Source organism: Haemaphysalis longicornis, unplaced genomic scaffold (genome assembly GCF_048455015.1).
Source record: "Haemaphysalis longicornis isolate Haplotype H1 unplaced genomic scaffold, Haemaphysalis longicornis Haplotype H1 scaffold_5, whole genome shotgun sequence".
In the NCBI taxonomy this organism is placed as follows: domain Eukaryota; kingdom Metazoa; phylum Arthropoda; class Arachnida; order Ixodida; family Ixodidae; genus Haemaphysalis; species Haemaphysalis longicornis.
This window is the reverse complement of record NW_027526385.1, coordinates 175,368,418-175,389,205: the sequence shown is the minus strand read 5'-3', so window position 1 is coordinate 175,389,205 and position 20,788 is coordinate 175,368,418. Positions and strand designations below refer to the sequence as shown.

General features: G+C 47.1%; 1 long non-coding RNA gene across 1 annotated transcript; it reads left to right on the top strand.

The window, feature by feature from the left end:
* Positions 1–9,800: 9,800 nt before the first annotated feature.
* Positions 9,801–18,228, top strand: LOC144139517 (uncharacterized). Its single transcript, XR_013316242.1, has 4 exons — positions 9,801–9,868; positions 14,532–14,606; positions 16,227–16,280; positions 18,061–18,228. It is a non-coding gene; the product is annotated as an uncharacterized LOC144139517 (long non-coding RNA).
* Positions 18,229–20,788: the final 2,560 nt, after the last annotated feature.

The window sequence follows — 20,788 nt, the reverse complement described above, 5'->3', positions numbered from 1 at the left end:
ACACGGAAGAACTGCTCTGGAGATTCCTACACACAGAATCTTTACCCAACAGAGCTCTCCTTCACCGTATTTACCCCCACCCCCTATTCTCCTCTCCCAACTGAACTTCATGCGGCACGAAGACCACCGCACAGCACCACATGTGGGCCTGTCCCGACGGACCCTTACCACCCAATCACCACTCCGGAGCTATGGGAGGCTGCGCTAGGCTGCTCTGACCTGACGACGCAACAAGTCCTCACGGACAGAGCAGCCAAGGTCGCTGAGCAGCTGCGGCTGCTTGTCACCCGCCCAACCTAACAGGGCCCGATTTGAATAAAGTGGTTATCTGTCTCTCTCTCATAACGCAGGGACGCAGGTTTGGTTCCACCGCGGGAAGCGTTTTAAGTATTTTTCATTTCACCCACAACCACCATCATCGTCAGAGAAGGTTTGCTTTCCTGCAGTGCGTTCTTGGCGGACTACCGACGACACCAGTGTGGGGCGGAAAGCTTTCCTTTATAAAATGTCTGCGGCTTAGCTCAGCCAACCTTGGATAAGCCTAGCAAAAGCTTGACTTAGTCTGGTTGAGTCTTGTTTTCGCTTGGTTAACCTTTGGTGTAGCTGTATTGCCGACCACGACTTGAAGCCGTTCGGTTCCGTGCAATGCTCGCACAAAGAGCCCGGCGAAAGCGGCGAAGGCGAAAGCGGTTCGCCTACGCGGGGCGAGAGATGAGTCACGTAACCCGCGACGAACCAGTGGCGCATGCATGGCAGGCGGCGGGGGTGGTCGGCTGCCGATCAGCTGATCAGCCACTACCGAGGCGGCTGCGGCCGCTCATATGATCAGAACGACCTAAAACGAGGCCTTGCGCACAGCGCCTAATGCTGGCCCGGCGAATCACGCGCTGCGCTTCCCCGGGCGTGTGTCGCCATGGGTCTGCATCCAGTCACAAGGTTAACTTCCGCATCCTCCACGAAACCGCTGAACGAAGGAGTGAAACTTTGCCTTAAAAAATTGCCGTCTCAGGAAGCGGATGGGGTCTACGATGAGGTCACTGTTATGGTGTATTACCATCGAGAAAGAAAGACTTGCAAGAGCGCACACTCCCGTAGACCAGAGCGTATGAACTGACAGTAGCACTCCACGCCACTGCTGGGAACACTAGCCGCAATCTTCTGGTTTTGGTTCTCAGCGTGGGCAGTTTCAATAGTTAGATTGCGCTGCTCATGGCGCTGGGAACCCGCCGGTATTTTAATGCTTTTAATAGTAGCAGTGATGTTTAGGCGTATACAAACCCTTCCGTAGTACCAAAAAAACCCGAAGCCTCAAGAAAAAACACTGGTTAATGAGATCCCTGGAATCACAACCGGGGATCTTCATGCCGTGGAACTGGGATCCCAACCACTGGCCCACAACAAAATACCCCCGAGCTACGCCTTAGCTGCGGTGGGAATCGCAACTTAAGCAGCAAATCAGAAAGAAAACAAAACGCTTACCGTGGCCGGAATCATGTGTTCGAGAGTTACGCGCACGTTCAAAATCCCCACTGCAAGAGCGCACACTCCCGTAGACCAGAGCGTATGAACTGACAGTAGCACTCCACGCCACTGCTGGGAACACTAGCCGCAATCTTCTGGTTTTGGTTCTCAGCGTGGGCAGTTTCAATAGTTAGATTGCGCTGCTCATGGCGCTGGGAACCCGCCGGTATTTTAATGCTTTTAATAGTAGCAGTGATGTTTAGGCGTATACAAACCCTTCCGTAGTACCAAAAAAACCCGAAGCCTCAAGAAAAAACACTGGTTAATGAGATCCCTGGAATCACAACCGGGGATCTTCATGCCGTGGAACTGGGATCCCAACCACTGGGCCACAACAAAAGACCCCCGAGCTACGCCTTAGCTGCGGTGGGAATCGCAACTTAAGCAGCAAATCAGAAAGAAAACAAAACGCTTACCGTGGCCGGAATCATGTGTTCGAGAGTTACGCGCACGTTCAAAATCCCCAGGTGGTCAATAATAATCCGGAGCCCTCAATACGGCACGCCTCATAAACCGTGCAGTTTTGGCGCGTTAATAACCACAGTCAACCAATCAATGAACCCATCAATCAATCAATCAATCAATCAATCAATCAATCAATCAATCAATCAATCAATCAATCAATCAATCAATCAATCAATCAATCTATCTATCTATCTATCTATCTATCTATCTATCTATCTATCTATCTATCTATCTATCTATCTATCTATCTATCTATCTATCTATCTATCAATCAATCAATCAATCAAATGAACCTGTGGGCCAGGCGTTCTCCAGAGCCTTCCCCTCCACAGAATATGATAACACTATAGCATTCCCCGGAAAAAGCAAAATTAAAAGTGCTCCATATTCCTCGCGCGGTGTGCTGCTCTTGTTCCAGTGTCCGTTAACCTGCTTCTCTTATACGTATCGGCACCAGCGTCACCCGAGACACAATTCCCCACCTCACTTTTACTCGCAACGTCACAAATCCAACCTGGACAACGCAGTTAGGCACCCTGGGTAGCGACCACCTAATTATAAAAATTTCCGTCCCCTCTCCCCATCATAAACACAGCAGAAGTGTGGCCAAGCTAACAGATTTGGAGGCCTTCCGCGTGGCCCCACTCCCACACACCACTCCAGCAGAAGACCTAGACCGCTGGGTACAAAGCATAATCGACACTCAGGCTCGACACAACAGAACCATCCACCTAGCAGAGGATCTCATTGCAGATGACAACTACCTCAACCACATCTGGGAAGCATGATGAAGCCTCCTGAAGTGCTGGCGCCGCAATCGACACAACCGCAGCCTTAACATCGCATCGCTCAAATAACAGAATCGGCTCTGCAATATGCCAGATAACTATAACAACAGAACTGGTGCTGATTCTGTGATCAACTAGTTGGGGCTCTAACGACCAAACGGGCTTCGCGCTATGAATTACCAACTAGCCCAGTCTACAGCTTTACTTGGCACATTCTACGTAAACTCATGGGCACATCCCCCTCCAAAACCGCCACCAACCAAGACATCGCACGTCTGATACACAATCAACGCAAACCCCCAGCGCAGCTTCTCTCCACGCTCCGCCAACGGCTCTTCCGAACACCCGTCAAGCCACCCCATCCCCCGGATTACCATGGGGCCCAAAACCCGGACCTAGACGCATCTTTTACCAGCACGGAACTCCTTCAAGCCCTCGCTAAACTCCCCCGCAATACCGCACCCGGACATGACCAAGTCACTTACAAACTTCTACGAAACCTCGAGGGTGAACATCTCGAGGCCCTCCTCAAATAATACAATGACCATTGGAACCACGGCATGTTACCACCACAATGGCGCCGTGCAGGTATCAGCCTTCTCCCGAAACCCAACAACCCGATCCACTTAGACAATCTTCGGCCCTTCGCCTTGACATCATGTATTGGCAAGCTACTGGAATGCCTGGTCACCCGTCGGCTCACAGCCCACCTCGAAAGCACTGCCGAGCTCCCCCACACAATTTTCGGGTTACGGGCCAATCTCTCCACCCAGGTCATACACCTCCAAATTAAAGAAGAAGTCATCGAAGACCAACTCAAGCTTCATTCTAGCACTAGACATAAAGGGGGCCTTTGATAATGGAACTCACTGAACGATTTAACCTCAGCTCTAACACACCGGATGCGGCGCCGCAACATACAACTATGTCTGAGCATTCCTTTCGAACCGCACTGCTACTCTGAGCATCGGCACTCACAAGAGTGACCGCTTACACACGCCAGCGCAGGGCGCACCACAAGGCTCTGTTATATCGCCTCTACTCTTTAATATTGCCCTGCAGGTCTCCCACCACATCTATCCCTCTATCCTCCATACCAGATGTCTCCCAGGCATTTTATGCAGATGATATTACTCTCTGTATTCGCAAAGGCTCTCCTGGCTACCAGCAAGACCGGCTGCCAGAGGCCACACACACTATCACGCACTACTTACGGAAGTGTCGGCTCTGCTGCTCCCCCAGCAAATCCGCTCTTCTAATAGTACGTGACAAAACTAGCGGGCACCGCCCACAGCCCACCGCAGACCCGACGTTTACCATCGACGCCCAGCCCATACCAACGGTCAGAAGTCTACGCATCCTCGGCGTGCAATACCATCACACTGGCTCGGGGGCAGCCTTTCTCCCGAAAATCCGCACAGCAGTATACCAACTGATTCACCTTACCAACGCGTATGCTCCCGTCGAAACTGACTCAGAGAGGCAGACACCTGCCGGATCGTGCAATCCATGATCACGAGCCGCATTGTGTATGGCGCCCTATACCTTGCTCTAAAATCCCAAAAAATCACCAAACTTGGCACACTAATACGAAAGTCCTATGAGGCAGCCCTTGGGCTTCCCAACTTCACTTTGACGGAACGCCTCCTTCGGCTGGGCACCTATATTACCGCTCCAAGCTTATTGAAGCACACCTTACAAGTCAACGCCAGCGGCTACAAGCTACCTCCAGTGGCCGCCACCTCTTAATCCACCTCGGCTGCCCCTCCAACCCCACTTCCGAAACCTTCTGCACCCTTCCCCTCACAACCCGCGCTGCCATATTAAGTGCTCCCAATACCAAAGCACATGCACCCCATCTACAACAAGGGACACCGCCCACACCGCACACGACTACTACTTAAACGTTATAGCACATACCCCACCACCTACTACACAGACGCCGCCCCATACAGCACATACCCTGCACACGCCATCATAATCATACACTCAACAGGCAACACCACCACTACAGCTACCATACGCACCACATCTATTCACACTGAAGAGGAGGCCGCCATCACACTCACCATTGCACACACGCCTCCCACGCACATCAGCATCCTGACTGATTCCCAATCCGCCTGCCGTCGCTACACTATGGGTCGCATCACCAACCTCTCCCTTTCCATTTTCACCCAACGACCCACACTACCGGACATCCGTCTCGTATGGATTCCAGGGCATTCGTCTCTTCCCGGGAATGAGGTGGCTCACGCCACTGCCCGCGCCTTAACCTACCGGGCATTGCCGGAGGGGATGAAGCACCCACCACCCCCAGACCCTCCTACCCTCCAGCCTTTACACCCCACCTACGCCGATATACTCTCCTACTACCGTCAGTTCCGCCACTACTACCCACCACCTCACCCATCCCTTCCCATTGCGGACGCTCGGATCTGGCGGCGCCTACAGACCAACACTTTTTATAACGACCAACATCTACGCCGCATATCTCCGACCACTTACTCCCTAAACTACACACACTGCAACTCCCCATTGACATCAGTCCACTTGGTGTGGCAGTGCCCTACTATCGCTTCACCTCCCACCCACCCAACCTACGAGCAGTGGAAGTGCGTGCTGCGCAGCGGCCAGCTCAAACACCAGGCTGCACTGGTCGAACGGGCTTGGTCAGCGGCTGTGGCACGTGGCCTACCGGACTAAGATGGCTGCCCTTGCCCCTCTTCTTTAACACCCTCTTTACACTCACCCAATTTTCATAAATAAATGTTTACTCTCTGTCATATACGTCTGGTTTGTTCTGTGTAGTCCTAAAGTAATGAATTATCAATGTTGCGCAGAAGGGTTGCGTCTTTATGCTTGGGTTACCCTCGGTTTTTAATAGATCCGGGATTGCGTCATATTATTTTAAAAATATAACTTGATAAGTATTGCATAACGAAGTTTTATTTTTTATTGTCGATTTTTTTGATTCAACATTTTGCCTAAATTTTCCGTTCAAATTTCCACTCGCAAAGATTTTTCCACTGCAAAATCAGTTCTGAAACATAGCATGAGCACGAAGTAAATATATAAATAATGCAACTTTTTCAAGTGTCGGTAGTAATGGTGGGTGACGGAAGAATGGGAGGATGCATTTTAAAGTGATGAATTCTGTTTCACTGGTGGCGTATACAGTGAAACCTCGATATATCGAACAGCGCGGTTCCCGCGAAGTAGTTCGATATAACCAGAATTTGATATATAAAATCACGTAAAAACGCGTCATAAACTGGTACAAATCAATAAATGAGTGAATTGTGCAGTAAATACTCACTTGGTATTTCAAAGTATTGATTCTTTCGGCTTAAAGTACTGTAGCAGGGTAGCCTGGCTTGTTATACACGACTTCCTCAACGTAGTCCAAACGTTCCACAAGCGACAGGCTGGTGCCTTCTATAGCGCTGCAGTAGCGGTGCGGTAGGGCCAAAACCGCTGAAGCCTCGGTCGAAGTCGGGAGCGGGGCACTATCAGCACTTGCGGGTACAACCTCGGCAGCGTCTTCATTTGTGCGCTCAGTAGTAACCTCCGCTAGAATCTCCACATCCGTCAACTCCGCCGTGGTTCCGGTGCTGTCGTCACCGCCAACAAAGTCATCAATGCACATGCTTCGTGGCTCAGCACCAACAAAGCGCTCCAGCTGGCCCCAGGTTTCTTCAAGCTCGCATTCTTCTTTTGCACCGCCCAATTCTGCTTCGGTGCATCCGGTGCGAGCAGACGAAAACGCCTATCGCGCTACCGCTATCCTCGAGGGTACTGCGGGATAGCTCGCCACCTGTCAACAGAGCGCGAGCGGTCTGGGCAGTCTGGGGTGGCGAAGTTCGATATACCAATTTCATGTCCGTCCCAGTTCGAAATAAAAACTTAAAAATGCATGTGATTTTCCGCGTGATATAGAAAGTGTTCGATATAGGCAATAATTCGATATACCCGTGTTCGATATATCGAGGTTTGACTGTATTGCGTCAAAACGCTATGCATGAAAGCCAACGTTCTCTAGCAACTTATGATCTCGCGTGAAGTGAAATAAAAAATGCTTCCTGTGGTCAAAATCCAAAGTGAGTTTCTCGCGTTACCAAGGCGAGGTCTATCCCATTGCACCATTTCGACACGGTAGATGCTATTTCGGATGTGTAAAGGGATGCATGGACGTACAAAATTAGAATATTCGTTCACCCCTCCCTTTAATGACTACAATAGTTGAACGCGAAGCTTTCTTCTCACGAAATCCAAAAGCGAAGGGTGAAGGTTGAGGCTGCTGCGATGAAAAGTCTAATCTACGCAGCCATAGCTTGCGTGGTAATGAATATTGAGTAATCTGTCTAGATTGATTGTGGGGTTTAATTGGCGGCAGCTACACCAGGGCTACGAGGGGTGCTGTAGGGAATGGCTCAGAATTAATTTTGACAAGCTCCGGGTCTTTTGAACGTGCCCTGAAATCTCGACGCACCTACTTTTGAGGTTTTTTCCACCATCGCAAAATCAGCCCCCGCAGTCGGGATCGAACTCTGGTTCTTGGGTTCACCAGCACACAGCCTTATTTGCGGAACCAGCGCGGAAGGTAATCTGTCTGTCTCACTAAAAATAAAGGCATGTAACGAATGCAAACTGCAATGCATACCCTCTGTAAAAACGTAGAAGGAGGAAGCTTTTCGCCTTGCTGAATACCCTGCAAGGGAGCGTTGTTAAAGCGAAGCTTTTTTTATCTCCCTGATGTGCGTTGTAAAAACCTAAATTCATTGCAAGTAAGCCAAGTGGACACAATAGGAGGGCACATAACGATCATGATAAAACAGCGATAATGATAAACGATCATGCTAAAACAGCGTAAATGCTACCAGTGGTCTTTATTGGACCAGGCTCCCTCACGTTAGGAAGCCGACGTCTACCAAATCGCGCTATCATCGCACCCCAGTCACTCAGTATTTTTTTGTAATGATGATGTAACAACGACGATAGGTGGGGTGGGTAGGCGCTCAGCTTTCTCGTCCGGAATTGGCTTCCTGTAACCTGAGTTTAGAATTTGGCTTGCAGGCAGTTTGCACTTTTGACTTTGATGACGACGATAGGATGGGTGGGTAGGCGCTGAGGTCTACGATGGCTTCTTGTACTCTCAGCGTGGAATTTGGCTTGCAGGCAGTTTGCACTTTTGACTTTGAAGGCGACGACAGGTGTGAGGGTAGGCGCTCAGCTGTCTCGTCAGGGATTGGCTTCCTACCACCTGAGTTTGGAATTTGGCTTGCAGGCAGTTTGCACTTTTGACTTTGATGACGAAGATAGGATGGGTGGGTAGGTGCTTAGGTCCGGGATTGCCGTCCTGTCACATCAGCTTGGAATTTGGCTTGCCAGCAGTTTGCACTTCTGACTTTGTTGACGACGATAGGTGGGGTGGGTAGGCGCTCAGCTTTCTCGTCCGGGATTGGCTTCCTGTCATCTGAATTCGGAATTTGGCTCGCAGGCAGTTTGCACTTTTGACTTCGATGACGACGATAGGATGGGTGGGTAGGCGCTTAGGTCCGGGATTGGCTTCCTGTCACCTGAGCTCTGAATATGGCTTGCAGGCAGTTTGCACTTTTGACTGTGATGACGACGATACGTGGGGTGGTTAGGCGCTCAGGTTTCTCGTCTGTGATTGGCTTCCTGTCACCTGAGCTTGTAATTTAGCTTGCAGGAAGTTTGAACTTGTTACTTTGATTTCAGGGGCTTTGATTTTTCCACTTCTCCATTTGATTTTCGCACGCAAAAAAGCACCGTTTCAACCGTCGTTCTCGCTAGACGCAGACGACTTGAACTTTTCTGTCGGACAAGCCATGTAAATAATAATGCACGGGCGGCGCTGAAGCAGAACTAACCCCTCTCGGATAAAAAAAATACATTTTCATTTCAAGAGTATACTCCTGCAAAAGACTTCAATAATTTATTCTCGAAATTTTAACATATTTGGAGCTGTGCGTAGTACGGGGTGCCGACAACCGGTGAACTGTCCTGATAAGACGGTGGCTAAAAAGGGTCAAGTTCACGGGTGGAAAATGAGGAACAACTTGACAAAGTGATAAGGACAACTGAAATAAAAACAAATGTATTCGGGCAAAGCAGAGATAAGGAGTCACAAGTGCGTGCAAGCGACCTTGACCCGCAAGCAGGATAAAGTTCATCTGATGACTATGATATACGGTGGAGACGTAGTTGGAGCGTGCAAAGATTGTTTAGTGCGCTGGAATAACTGAGAATATTTGAGTAAAATTCCACTATAACTGATAGTAGCAGTGTTGTGCTTTTTTAGTATGTAAATTAATGTACTTCATGAGGAATTATTGAACCTAAGAAGTTCATGGGAGAAATCACTGGAGTAAACGGGTGAGATAACCGAGCAATACTGAAATTGCAGACACAGCAGAAGTGTGTCTTACAAAATGGCCGGAGAGGCTGAAAAAGAAACGTAGAAATTTTTCACCCAATGCATAGCCCAAAACTCTCAAACGATTAAGGATCAGCCGCATTAAAAAAGACAATCGATCTCGCGAAGCTCCTGCGTTCGCTGGAGCTCCATTCACATTTCTAGAGTGCAGTTTACTTGCCCGTGTTTACTGATTCGATGGGTTCATGCTTTAATACATTTCTCTTTAATCACTTTAATAAAACGAACACTACTCATATTGTGGAGACCAGTTTGATCAAATTCGTGAAGGATATCTAGACCCCATTTCAAAGTTTTCATGCACCGAAGGGATAACTAAAAGTTTCACTAAAGGTGCCACAAAAGTTTTCACGCAATCCAGCGAGCTAAAAGGTGTCTGCGGGACGACTGGTAGAGGTTCCGGCAACTGAATATTTGCTAAGTGATACCAGGCTCAAACCGCATTACGGTGTCTCTAAGAAAATGTCGCAACTTTAGGCAACGTAAATTCATATTTTGTTTGGTGTGAGTAAAATGATCGGCGTTTTTACACCATTTGTTTGTACATTTGTTTTTATTTTTGCAATGCCAGTTTCTTGAGACTCTTTGTCTCGGGCTACAGCTTTGTTACGCCTACCAGAGCCACAAGAAATCAGTAAGTAACATGTCCTCATTATAGCGCACAAAAAAGTTCTTATGTCTCTGTTTGTTTCTACTAAACACGCCGTAGCCATAATGCATGCGGCACAGGAATGCTACTGCCACCGGTGACCAGTATCCCTTTTAGGTGGCTTGCAAAGTATCAGCATATCCTGTCGCTTGATGAAAGTTATCAAAGTCATAGAAAAACAACATCTCGAGTGACGTCGCAGTGCTTTGACACCCCAAAACGTTCTCCGAGAGGTAAGCGTAGGGCCAAAAGTCTGCCCCGTGGAGCGACAAAATCAGGTTAGCCGGGAAGAAAAACAAGGTGGAAGCAAGCTTTGGAACGCTCGCGACGACGGCATGTCCTGAATATGGTGCTGATGTCAGGCGCACTTGTGTTGCAATGGTAAGACGTATTTTTGGCTGGTGTCCTAATTGTCATGTAGTGCCCAGAAGCTACAGGACAACATCTTCTAGTCATAGCTAGTGTACTAGTAGTCACTACCAAGAGCCTTCCTATTTGCATGGAATGGCTGTTATGGCAGAGGCCCCATCTGATACGACTTACCGCCTATTTCTTCGCCTATCACTATTTTCTTTTTCTTCTTGGCCCTGCCTTGATACCTTGCCCCTTGTGGCTAATGCCGATAGATACGGCATTTATAACACGCCCTCATTTATATATATGGCCAATATTATTGTTATGAATGCGTTTTGCGGATACATCTGCGCGAAGAAGGTCAGGCCTAAATAAAGGCACAAGATTTCCGTTGAAATTCGACTGACTCGTCCATAAAAGCTCGATAGACATCTCAGAAGTATGTATGGGCGTTTGAAGCTCTTTTGTCTGCGAATTACTTTTGAGCCTGTCCCAGACACAGTTTCCGCAAGGTGGGCATATTAGAGCGTAAATTTCTTCAACGGAACGGAGAAGTTTGAAAGAAAACCTTCGGTGTTTCACACACCTAAGTTACGCCTTAGCTGTGAGTAGCACAATAGGGGATGGATACGGAATACGTAAAACTACTGTGGGTCTCTAACATGAGGCAAAACGTCCATGCACGGATGTTTTTGCTTTTAGCTACGGTAAGAGAAGAGGCTCATAACAATGGATGTTTGACTTGTTGCTCCGCAATGTCCCAGTCCCAGTTACGTTGTAGAGACGCAATGGAGTCGGTTACAATTCCAAGACTTGAGGAATAAAATTTCGCAAAACACTCTTCACAAATATTGAGCACATCGCTTTCCTCGCAACAGAAACTGTCACAGGTTCATTATTTATCTTCAGATGAGCCACCGGTGACCGAAGGATGGCCTTTAAGGATTTCAGTGAGTGTGACTAGCAACTGGTTGGTCACACGTTACTCGTCGGGATCAACTGGCCAGTGTCGAGGCAAAATGGGTACTAGGGGATTATCAGCGGGTTGTCAGTCACCGGTGCTTCACTATGAATTAACAAACTGGTCGCGGGGGGCGGTTTGAAGATGCACCTGTAGCCCGCCGAGAGCTGCTGGTTTGGTCATAAGTGTTGAACCTCGAGGAAGTAGCCAGGCCTGGGTCGCGGGCGGGTGCATGATTGGTATTATTGGTCGGTAACCAATGACCTAACAACTACCACTCAGCCATTAACCAGTTAGCCAGTAGATGAAGCATGCATTTTAAAGTTGACGCGGATGGCAGAAAGGATGCAAATTAAAGTTAAAGCTGCCTTAAGTGCAGAACAATGATTCGCCATAATGGCCTGTGGCGCCAATATCTGCTCACTGCGACCACCCGTCATTCTCTTCACCGCCCTGTCTCATTCCTCTCCAGATGGAGTGAAAGAAGGTTTTTTCAACGCATATCAAATTTCCCGCCATTGCAATGCTTGCGCGCCCTCTGCCTGAAACAGCGCGAGCGGATTTTTTTTGTGCCCGCTTTTCATTCTGCACGCGCCGGCGCCTCATGCGCAATTTGCAAAGCACCATTTTTTTTCTTGCCCACTCATTTATTGCAGCTTACTATCGTAAAAACCAACCCCACGAGCGCTTTTAACTAAATCAATGGGAGGGCTGCCAGTTAATTCCATGCATTTTTCCCCAATTGTACCTGCATTTTATTTACGCTAAAAAACGGGGAGATGTATGACAAGTGCCAGCAGTTCACGAGTTTCTAGCGGTTATGACTATAAAAACCACTGGTTTTTCGAACCTTGTGTGGTATGCCGTGACGACGGCACGCCGCGGACCGAGTTACGACAAGGCGAGCTGGTAGAGTGTTCTGCACTTAATGAAAAATATGAACAGAACAGTATTTGAGCATGTACGTTTTTCACTAATTGTGGTTGGCATCAAAGAAAAATGGCAATGCTGATTAGTGTTCTCCGAATACTACAAAGAGAAAACTGAGAATTTAAAAGTCTTCGCAAGGGAGTTATTGCCTAGAAGAAAAGGCGTCTGAGAAATTTAGGTTCCTAATTTGAACGCGCCTAAATATTAGCTGTGCCATGAGGTGAACACTGTGGAATAATTTTCAGCACCTGGTCATGTTCACCTCGCGCCAATATCTCAACGCACCTAGCGAGTGGCAGACGTACTTAAAGCTCTGCCGGAACGCACAGTGGTGGCAGGAGTATGGTTGGAGGCCAACCTCAGCCTGGTAACGCAATGTTAAGCTCATTGCTCACACTGTCCAAGCTGTAACTGACACTCCACTGGCGGGCAACGAAGTATGGGAAAAACGGCAGGGATGATGTTCGCACAGTGTCACTCCAAGAACGGGCCAATCGGTAGAGTCCACAGTGTTACCAGCTCACATTGGTATGTGTTACGTGAAATGCGGCCACGGTTCAAATTTTAGGTCCACTACAACCACCGCGAGGCAAAAGGAGAGCTTTGTATGGAAACACCCAATGCTCCAATTCAATCCAAGCGGGTGTACGTTTGGTATTCGACATTCCCGTGCTTTTTGATGAAGGCTAAAAGCAAAAAATTCCCCGCATATTCCCGAGGGGAAGAATGTGAAAGTGCGAATGCACGAGTTGAATTTGCGCGGTTCGGTAATGTTCGCGAAAGAGAGATCACACACACACACACACAACTACAAAGAAAGAAAGATGCATTTATTCACAGACACCTATTTGTGTTGTCGTTGTACTTGATTGCTAGAGCGGATCTCAGCTTTGAAATTTCGTGTCAGTACTCCTTTAAGCGGATGCATTAGCCCTTCTCACGCCCGATTCCTGGCCAATCCCCCCCGTGGGTATGCGCCATGTCAGCGGCCAGGCAGCGCGCGCCCATCTCCCCCCGTTGCTAAGGAAGACGAGGAGCGCGCGCACCCGCAGCTGTTGCTATGCGGACTACGGCGGCGGACGATTCAGGCTCGCTTAAGAAGTGCATTCGCACTAAAAAAAAAACTGCGGTTGATCCTGTGTCATTGTAATCGGTAAAACAGGAAAGTTAAATGTGCAGCGAAATATACAGCTGAGCATGAATTGCGGGTTCCTGGCTGTCTTGTGGGTGTGCTTGGCGAGCGACGTCCTGTTGGCGGGTCGCTTCGGCAAAGCAGTACCGGCCTCATTTCTGTGACGGATATGACGTCAGTGAAATATTGGTGTATCCCCGCATAAAACACTTAGTGTTAAAATATAACACCCGGAAATGAACAACCCCAACTGGAACGTATTTTTTAATGCCCCTCATGTGGCGCGCTATACACACTATTCCACTCCCTCTGTGAGTGTCCGCACGAAAGCATCCTTCCTTCCCCCTCCCCCTCTCACTGGGAGCAGGCTCTGGGGAGCTCTGACCTCGCAACGCAAGAAGCCGTCACGGACAGAGCCATGGACGTCTCGGGGGCCCTTTGGGCCTCCTCCACCCCCCTACCCTGAACCCTATGCAAAATAAAGTGGCTGTACTACTACTACTACTACTACAACAAAAGGTTACTTTCCGCAAGAAGGCCCTGTGTGCAGGGGCGCATCCTTTACAGGCCGCTCGCTGCGTCGTACTGCCGTCACTTCCGTGACGGATATGATGCAAGTTAAATCTTCGTGAATCCCAGAATAAAACAACTGCGTGTTAAAACGCCCGCGTGTTCAAGATTTCGGCGCATGTTACCAATCCCCTCGCGGTTAAAATTAATCCGCAGCCCTCCACTACGGCGCGCCTCATCGCTTGTATGTTGTCGGTGCGTCACACCTCTTCACTGAACATTCCAGGGCTCACATTGCCCCACTAAAAGGCCCCAAAAGAAACAAACAATTTTACACAACAACCACGATTACCACCACCAAATCATCATCATTATCAGATCGATCATCATTACGATCACCTTCGTCCCAAATCCCCACAGGGATATCACCATTATACTGTCCCGAATCTCCGCCACGACTGTCCCTGCTCCAACAAAAAAAAAATTATGTACAGATTTGAAACAGCTTTTGGCCTTGCGTTTAACTCATTACTTGGGACATTACTGGTTGTATTTTTCCATCGGATGAAGTGTGAGGGTTTCCGAAACTTTGTATTTATTTGCGATGGGCGCCAGAACGGCAATGACAAGTTAGAAGATATGCCCGTCACATAGGTTTGCTAGAATTAGTTTTGAATTACCAGCATTTTCGTGTACTTCTTCGTCGCGGTCTCATTACCATGTGCTGTTCATAACATGACGCTATGTATTTTTTCGTTCAGGATTCTTCTGCTTTTCGAAAGAGCGTTGCCGAGTGTATGAAAAACGGAACGCGCTTGATGCACGCAATAAGACCGGTAAGCTGTCAGCGCCGATGTGCGTTAGGAATTTGCCTTTAGTGCCTCAACAGATAGCACCTGCTTGACATTAACACAAGCAAATTAAGTATCAATATTATATTTAGTTTGGCGCCCCACTATGGAGCGAAACAGTTGCGAATTTCTGATTGTTGCTGCCACCGCTACTTTGCGTTAGAAGTTACTAATGTCAAATTTAAAAACGCAACCTACGACGAGCCGTCAACCACCTGAAGTCATAGAAAACTTTCAATGCAGCCAAAACTGCACCTTGGGTAAGTATGCCTCATGCGCGTGGGCACGCAATCGGTGTTGCATTACGTGCCCGACTGTTTTATTCGTATTTGTTTGTAAACCCTGCAGTCTCTCACGATACTCTTTCAAGATGAGAATTGGTAAAGAGTAGGGTATACAAATCACGGCAAATAAACAACAGACCAGACCGAATGCACAACTAAAAATTCACAGCCTACAACGAAATCCTTTTGAATAAAGTTTATCAATGCTGTGTAACTGCTTCATTAGTAATATCGTTCCACTAAACGACAGTGGGAGGACAGAACGAACATTTGAAACCAGTATTTCGGGGGTTCGAATGGGCTATACAAAAAGCGTGGCGGCGGCTTCTGTTTTGACAAAATGAATATGTTCAAATTCTGGAAACGCCGATGAAGTAATGTCCTTTAATTGAAAGAACTTCAGGAGGAAAATGCGGTTTATCTCTGATACCAGCAACAACCCGCATTGTTGAAGGAGGGCTGCTATTAAGGTGCGATCACAATAACTGTCCATGATTCGTACAGCCTTTTTTGCAAGTTTTAATGTATTAATATTGACCGTACTGATTCGGTGAGTGATTATGACTGAGTACTCTATCGTTGGTCGGATACTTCTATTGAGGGCGAGAAGACGCACATTCGGCGTGAACAACTTCCAAAAACGGCGTAGAAATATTAACTTGCGATGTGATTTAGCTGATGTGTGTTTTGATCAGGGAAGCGCGCGGATATCTGTAGACCAAAGTCCCTGTTGTGTACTGCAAATACTAAGCATTCAGTATACGTGCCAGTCCACCCCCAGATCTTCTTTTCAGTTCTAATTAATAATATCCTTCCTCCCACCCCAACAACAATCACTACCCGGATATAAATAGTGACCTATTTCTCCGAAGTTCCTTCTAGTAGAGAGCGGTCAGCTTTGTGTGTTACTTTAAACGGGCCATTCCACTGGCCACTGCCTTTTCCAAGAAACGTGGTTGGAATCCCAAAGCATCTGTATGCTACAAGTCGTCCCATGTTGTTGCTTTTGTCAAGCGCTAAAGTTTGCCAGAAATTTTATAGGCGTTGGAGTTGGCTCTGTTCAAGATCCGTGAAAGGGTAATAAGAATAAAGCCTACCCCCTATCGTCTTTACCGTTGGGTGAGACAACCTGCTCCCATAGTTAAACGGGTGGCGAAAATAAGTTGACGAGGGAAAGATAGATGTATATTTTCCCATGGACGTGCAAACTTTTGCTGATTGTTATTGACTACTTGTTTGAATGGTGCATAGCGGATTTTTATTTTCTTTGTGCCGGTGCATGTGTTTTCACTGATGAGCGAGTCTATTTTATTTGCCTCAGGAAATCTACAAAGGCATGGAACTTGGAGTCGACACCCTAGTTGAAGATACATGGGTATGCTTTTGGAAATTAATTTCCCCCTTTTTTTGGCTTTTGTAACTTTTTGGGGGGTAGGAGTGACCATCCAACCACATTTTGTACTATCAACATGTATCTTAAATCCTGCTCGTCTTGTGCGAGTCTGCTGGTGAAAGTAACGCACATATTGCTTCGCCATCACCTTCACAAGAGATAAAATGGGTGCATATACAATTGGTAAGCTGGGCCACATTATGCAAAACAGAAACGATACAAGACCTGTTTGTTCTGCACGAAACCTTGAGCAAAAAAATGCAATAAACTCTGCCTGCTTTCGCAAGATAAGTCGAAATATTGAGGCTTCGCGCAAATCCTCTCCTCTCCCCTCCTTAGTCTCAATGAACAAGGGCTTCGGTGTGGTTGCAAAACCCAACTGGAATACAAAATATCATTGGAAATAGCAGCCGTTCTTGATCAGGGCAATAAACTCGAAATCCACAAATAAGTAATCGCCACCCAATAGATCTTTCTGAATTACGATTTGAGAACTCACGAAATGTAAATGGTGCAACCTACAATGGAGAGCGTGTATAACTGTTCCATTAAATCAGTTCTTGCAGCTCAGACATCTCATACGTAAGAAACTTACGGGAAATATGTGCGTCTGTGTGTTTATCTTGAGTTTATGCCAATGCAACAATGACACATTAGGATATACAGGGTGTCCCAGCTATCATGCACCAAGTTTTAAAAAAAGAGTAATGGCGTAACTCGAAGAAAACCTAGTGGATAATGTTTGCAGTACTGTGAAGAAGCGGTGACTAATTTTTTCGTTAATGAGACTTAATTAATTAATTGTAATTAATTATCTAACTCGAGAAATACTGTCCTAATCACTAAAGTGTCAATGAGGCACTTGTAGGTACCCACGAGGGGCATCTAACTGCGGTATTTTCAGGGACGAACTAATTACGTACACATTTATTCTGACTGATAAAGAAAACCCGCGAAATAGGAAAAATACCACGTGACGGCGCGTCCGTGCGCATCGTAAAGCAACGCCCTCAAACAGGCTGCCTCTGAGTTAGCCAGAATTAAATAAACAAAAGAAAGAAAGAAGAAATCGCCACCGAGTTTGTGCCTTATCTGCACACGCGCCTTATCAAGGTGATGCGCTGTCTCTTCGGGTGGGTAACACCGGAAGCAGTTGCTTTCAATCAGCTTATTTGGGGACGCTGCTTTACAATGCGCGCGGATGCGCCGTCACGTGGTATTTTTCATATTTCGCGGGCTTCCTTTATCAGTCAGAATAAATGAGTACGCAATTAGTTCGTCGCTGAAAATACCGCAGTTAGATGCCCCTCGTCAATACCTACAAATGCCTCATTGACACTTCAGTGATTAGGACAGTAATTATCGAGTTAGATAATTAATTAGAAATAATTAGTTAAGTCTTATTAACGAAAAAATTAGTCACCGCTTCTTCACAGTACTGCAAACATTATCCACTAGGTTTTCTTCGAGTTACGCCATTCCTCTTTTTTTAAAACTTGGTGCATGATAGCTGGGACACCCTGTATATGCCTTGCGTATGCTAAAAATTACTTTTAAATTGCCAGTCTTTTGTGCACTTTGTGCGTGTACGTGATTACGTGCATGTGTGCGTGCGTGCGTGCGTGCGTGTGAAAGAGAGAAAAAGAGAGAGGAAGCGCTGAACGTGCTTTCCTGAACGCATATACAAGGATGCTGCTTTTTCTACCAATGTAACTGCATATTTTCCTGCGCATGCTCCTTGAAACTGGTACTATTCCTGAAGACATGCGTGAAGGGAGACCTGCTACCTACCGACGTTCGAGTTGCCTTGGCTATGATGAGGTATTTCCGCAAGACACTTTTTCTTGGACCCAACAAATAATCCCAGGGACTATAGGGACTGCTTCCTTCTCGCGACGACTGTTCATGCTAAAATAAACCAAGAGCTTTATTTGTGTGGTTATATTTATGCTCTACCGATCATACTCGACGGGCACATTTGCATTACATTTTGTCGCACAGCGCAGATTCTCATTAGGAACCGACTGCGATGTTCTGTTTCGACTTATTTGAGAAGCCTTGATGGTGTTCAAAGAAGTTTCGATACGGACGCCAACCGAGCCAAAGTGACTAGCACATTCGTGTAAAGGTGTAACTCCGTTAAGTGCAGCAAATAAAACGGGGCATGTGGAAGGCAAGGAACTGGGCTTGGAGTATCAACCAGCTCGTCGGAATGGAGAACCAACTGGCCCGTTCCCACACGTTGTTAAATCGTATAAAGTTTTTATGCCAATAGACACCACTTTTAAACATTGCCAATGCAATTTTCAGGTTTCAAGTAGCCAATAGGATTGCGAATTTTGATGTGGATAATGCAGCCTAATGAAAAACCCGGCTTGAGACGTCAACATTATTATTAACTTAGTCAAGTACATAAGAAAAACTACAGGGCCCAGCACTCAACGATGTTGTACAGCTGACGCGATTATAGGAGCTGGTAAGCCGCAATTATTCGCTGCAAAATAATCACTAATGTATCGTAGAAAGACCAAGAACCAGTACAGAAATAGGGGATTACTTTTATTTTCCTTGTTTTTGGAAAGCACGTGTTGAGTGAGTATCTCGGGTGGTCTTTGAAATCTAAAAAATCTGAGAACCCGAACAACAGCAGATAAACGTCTTTATGAAGTGTAGGAGTTGGACATCAACGAAATATTTTTCTCAAACCATTCTGGTGATTGTTACAGACGTCGGTATAGTCAAGAAGTGTTATTAGGTAGGATTAACTGACAAGTGTGAACTGCTGCTATGAGGATGGGTCACTAGCGTAGGTGCGTTCCATTCCCATTGCAGCACAGGGCACTCAAAGAAAAATAGACAAATTGAAATAAAAACGAATGAAGAACGGGTATGTCACAGCGAACATTTTAACATTTCGAGTGCAATATCATGAGCACAAGAATTTCCTTAAGGTTTGAAGGCAACGCTTTCTTTGGCTCTTTTTTCCGGTTTATTATGACGCTTCTTCTGCGTGCGTTTTTGGCCGTTGCGTCCCTGCGTTCTATCCTACAAAAGCTTACACTAGCCATAACACACCCGACTGGCCAGTAGAACGACTTCCAGAGGGAAAGAGCGCTTGGGGAAGTTGCATCAGGTAAGGCTGTACTTTCCCAACCGCCCTCAAAATGCCTGCAGCGGAAGCCACGGCTGCCAGCACAGCGTCTGGGGCCGCCTTAGTTCTCGCGTGTGTCCCGTTTCGTGTGTTTGAAACTGATGCCTTGTTTTTCAATAAAGTGGTCCCTTTTTTAAGTAACGGTCCTCCTAGCAGGTGCCATTGGAAATTAAAGAACGGCACTCAGGCCCACATCGTAAAAGACTCACCATCGAAAAACTCATGCGCGGAACATTCCCGTCCTTGAGTCACCGCCACACCTAATTGTTATCCGTACCATTCCCACGAATGCGATGCAAGCAGGTGCCCATTAGCGAGACTAATTGGAATACCAACTTGGGGAGTTAGTACATTACATGCACGAGGTTGCGGGTTCGGCTCCAGGCCACAGCGTCCGCTTGCCCAGCTTTGTGAATGTTACTGGACTGTTCGAGGACGTCAATTGATAAACAAGCTCATGAACACCTGCGTAATTTGCAAACGCTTCCACTCAACGCCACTTGTTTAAGATGAAGCGCCACTTCCTCAAGACCGCGTAACAGCAACCTCCCCGTTTCTCGTCTGCGGTATACACTTCGCGGGACCACTGCACACAAGAGATACATCCCAGGACAACCGTTGCTACATCGCTCTTTTCTCATGCGCTTCAACTAGAGCTCTTCATCTCGAGTTGGTGGAAAATATTACTGCAGAGAGATTCATATGCGCGATGCGTCGCTTTGTCTCCCGACGCGAATTGTGCAAGACCATCTACAGTGACAATGCGTGCTCATTCAAAAGAACCTGCAGGAAGCTCGTCGACGTTTGGAGGACGCTTCAACACCAGGACGTGCAAGCCTATTTTTCCGCTTCCACAATTTCCTCGAAGGTCATTGTCGAAAGGGCTCCTTGGTTAGGTGGATTTTATGAAAGGATCGTCCGCTCCGTCAAGTTCACGCTAAAGAAGATGCTGGGTCGGCAGCAACTGAATGTTGTGGAGCTATAACAGTTCTCACGTAAGTTGAGGCAATCATAAACTCTCGCCCGCTGACGTTTGTATACAACGAAGTAGCGGAACCTAGCCCTCTAACACCAGCTTGCTTCCTCGTCGGGAGAAGGTTGCCAGCGTTGCCCCCGTCTTTTTATGCAGAGGACCTGACCCATGGATCGACGTCCACAAACCTCCGACGGATGTGGTTGAAAAACGAATACACTTTAGAGGAATTTCGGATGCGTTGGAGGAAAGAATACCTTCACAAACTGCGCTCTCAAGGCCAGAGACGTCAACCTTCAACCGAGAAGCTACAGCCCGGAACAGTTGTACTAGTCGACGAAAACGACACACCAAGGTTTTTGGACT